A 4,251-nucleotide genomic window follows, 5' to 3' on the forward strand; every position below is an offset into this window, starting at 1 on the left:
AGCATCGGAATCTACAACTAGTGTCACAGGAATGGTTCAAAGCATAGACAGTAAGAAGAGTCAGTCTTCTTGTACTTAAGTTGGCATTGTGCCTTTTATATTTATTTCCGATGCAATTTCTGTGTTTCATCGTCAATGATAAGGTCAGAGGGATACAGTAAACCTGATGTGGAGCATCGGAATCTATAACTAGTGTCACTGGAATGTTTCAAAGCATAGACTGTAAGAAGAGTCAGTCTTATTGTACTTAAGTCGGCATTGTGCCTTTTGTATTTAATACCGGTGCAATTTCTTTGATTCATCGTCAATAAGAAGGTGCAAGGGATACAGTAAACCTGAAGTGAAGCATCGAACCCTATAACTAGTGTCGCAGGAATGTTTCAAAGCATAGACAGTAAGAAGAGTCAGTGTTCTTGTACTTAAGTCGGCATTGCGCCTTCTCTATTTAATTCCGATTCAATTTCTGTGTTTCATCGTCAATAAGTAGGTCAGAGGGATACAGTAAACCTGAAGTGAAGCATCGGAACCTATAACTAGTTACACAGGAATTTTTCAAAGCATAGTCGGTAAGAAGAGTCAGTGTTCTTGTACTTAAGTCGGCATAGTGCCATTTGTATATAATTCCGATGCAATTTCTGTGTTTCATCGTCAATAACAAGGTCAGAGGGATACAGTAAACCTGAAGTGAAGCATCGGAATCTATAACTAGTATCACCGGAATGGTTCAAAACATAGTCAGTAAAAAGAGTCAGTCTTTTTGTACTTAAGTCGGCATTGTGCTTTTTGTATTTAATTCCCATGCAATTTCTGAGTTTCATCGTCAATAAGAAGGTCCAAGGGATACAGTTAACCTGAAGTGAAGCATCGGAATCTATAACTAGTGTCACAGGATTGGTGCAAAACATAGACCGCAAGAAGAGTCAGTCTTCTTGTACTTAATTCGGCATTGTGCCTTTTGCATTTAATTCTGATGCAATTTCTGTGTTTCTTCGTCAATAAGAAGGTCCAAGTGATACAGTAAACCGGAAGTGAAGCATCGGAATCTGTAATTAGTTTCACAGGAATGGTTCAAAACATAGACAGTAAGAGGAGTCAGTCTCTTGTACTTAAGTATGCATTGTGCCCTTTGTATTTAATTCCGATGCAATTTGTGTGTTTCATCGTCAATAAGAAGGTCCAAGGGACACAGTAAAACCGAAGTCAAGCAACAGAATCTATAACTAGTGTCGCAGGATTGGTTCAAAACATAGACAGTAAGAAGAGACAGTGTTCTTGTACTTAAGTCGTCATTGTGCCTTTTCTATTTAATTCCGATGCAATTTCTGTGTTTCATCGTCAGTACGAAGGTCCAAGGGATACAGTAAACCTGGAGTGAAGCATCGGAATCTATAACTAGTGTCAATGGAATGGTTCAAAACATAGACAGTAAGAAGAGTCAGTCATCTTGTACTTAAGTCGGCATTGTGACTTTTGTATTTAATTCCGGTGCAATTTCTCTGTTTCATCGTCAATACGCAGGTCAGAGTGATACAGTAAACCTGTAGTGAAGCATCGGAATCAATAACTAGTCTCACAGGAATGGTTCAAAACATAGTCAGTAAGAAGAGTCAGTCTTCTTGTCCTTAAGTCGGCATGGTGCCATTTGTATTTAATTCCGATGCAATTTCTGTATTTCATCGTCAATTAGAATGTCCAAGGATACAGTAAACTTGAAGTGAAGCATCGCAATCTATAACTCGTGTCACATGAATGGTTCAAAACATTGACAGTAAGAAGAGTCAGACTTCTTGTACTTAAGTCGGCATTGTGCCATTTGTATTTAATTCCGATGCAATTTCTGTGTTTCAGCGTCAATAAGAAGGTCCAAGGGAAACAGTAACCTAAAGTGAAGCATCGGAATATATAACTAGTGTCACAGGAATGGTTCAAAGCATAGTCTGTAAGAAGAGTCAGTCCTCTTGTTCTTAAGTCGGCATTGTGTCTTTTGTATTTAATTCCGATGCAATTTCTGTGTTTTATCGTCAATAAGAAGGTCCAAGGGATTCAGTTAACCTGGAGTGAAGCATCGGAATGTATAACTAGTGTCAATGGAATGGTTCAAAACATAGTCAGTAAGAGGAGTCAGTCTTCTTGCACTTAAGTCGGCATTGTGCCCTTTCTATTTATTTCCGATGCAATTTCTGTGTTTCATCGTCAATAAGAAGCTCCAAGGGATACAGTAAACCTGGAGTAAAGCATCGGAATCTATAACTAGTGTCAATAGAATGGTTCAAAACATAGACAATAAGAAGAGTCTGTCTTCTTGTACTTATGTCTTCATTGTGCCTTTTGTATTTAATTCCGATGCAATATCTGAGTTTCATCGTCAATAAGAAGGTCAGAGGGATACAGTAAATCTGAAGTGAAGCATCGGAATCTATAACTAGTGTCACAGGAACGGTTCACAACACAGACAGTTAGAGGAGTCAGTCTTCTTGTACTTAAGTCGGCTTTTTGCGTTTTGTATTAAATTCCGATGCAATTTCTGTGTTTCATCGTCAATAAGAATGTCCAAGCGATACAGTAAACCTGAAGTGAAGCATCGGAATCTATAACTAGTGTCACAGGAATGGTTCAAATCATTGGCAATAAGAAGAGTCGGTTTTCATGTACTTAAGTCGCCATTGTGCCTTTTGTATTTTTATTCCGATGCAACTTCTGTGTTTCATCGTCCATAAGAAGGTACAAGGGATACAGTAAACCTGAAGTGAAGCATCGGAATGTATAACTAGTGTCGCAGGAATGGTTCAAAGCATAGACAGTAAGAAGAGTCAGTCTTCTTGTACTTATGTTGGCATTGTGCCTTATCTATTTAATTCCGACGCAATTTCTGTGTTTCATCGTCAATGAGAAGGTCAGAGGGATACAGTAACCCTGAAGTGAAGCATTGGAATCTGTAACTAGTGTCACAGGAATGGTTATAAACATTGTCAGTCAGAAGAGTCAGTCTTCTTGTACTTAAGTCGGCATTGTGCCTTTCGTATTCAATTCCGATTCAATTTCTGTGTTTCATCGTCAATACGAAGGTCCTAGGATACAGTATACCTGAAGTGAAGCCTTGGAATCTATAACTAGTGTCACAGGAATGGTTCAAAACATAGTCAGTAAGAAGAGTCAGTCTTCTTGTACTTAAGTAAGCATTGTGCCTTTTCAATAAAATTCCGATGCAATTTCATTGTTTCATCGTCAATACGAAGGTCCTAGGGATACAGTAAACCTGGAGTGATGCATCGGAATCTATAACTAGTGTCAATGAAATGGTTCAAAACATAGTCAGTAAGAAGAGTCAGTCCTCTTGTACTTAAGTCGGCATTGTGCCATTTGTATTTAATTCCGATGCAATTTCTGAGTTTCATTGTCAATAAGAAAGTCAGAAGGTTACAGTAAACCTGAACTGAAGCATCGGAATCTATAACTAGTGTCACAGGAATGGTTCAAAACATAGTCAGGCATTGTGCATTTTGTATTTAATTCCGATGCAATTTCTGTGTTTCATCGTCAATAAGAATGTCCAAGGGATGCAGTAAATCTGAAGTGAAGCATCGGAATCTATAACTAGTGTCACAGGAATGGTTCAAATCACTGTCAATAAGAACAGTCCGTCTTCATGTACTTAAGTCGGCATTGTGCCTTTTGTATTTCAATCCGATGCAATTTCTGTGTTTCATCGTCAATAAGAAGGTACAAGGGATACAGTAAACCTGTAGTGAAGCATCGGAATCTATAACTTGTGTCAAAGGAATGGTTCAAATCATAGAGAGTAGGAAGAGTCAGTGATCTTGTACTTAAGTCGGCATTGTGCCTTTTGTATTTAATTCCGATGCAATTTCTGTGTTTCATCGTCAATAAGAAGGTCCAAGGGATACAGTAAACCTGAAGTGAAGCATTGGAACCTACAATTAGTGTCACAGAAATGGTTCAAAACATAGACAGTTAAAAGACAATTCCGATGCAATTTCTGTGTTTCATCGTCAACAAGATGGTCGGAGGGATACAGTAAACCAGAAGTGAAGCATCGGAATCTATAACTAGTGTCACAGGAATGGTTCAAAGCATAGTCAGTAAGAAGAGTCAGTGTTCTTGTACTTAAGTCGGCATTGTGCGTTCTATATTTAATTCCGATGCAATTTCTGTGTTTCATCGTCAATACGAAGGTCCAAGGGATACAGTAGACATGGAGTGTAGCATCGGAATCTATAACTAGTGTCACAG

This window comes from Schistocerca piceifrons, unplaced genomic scaffold, assembly GCF_021461385.2.
Source record: "Schistocerca piceifrons isolate TAMUIC-IGC-003096 unplaced genomic scaffold, iqSchPice1.1 HiC_scaffold_2481, whole genome shotgun sequence".
NCBI lineage: Eukaryota > Metazoa > Arthropoda > Insecta > Orthoptera > Acrididae > Schistocerca > Schistocerca piceifrons.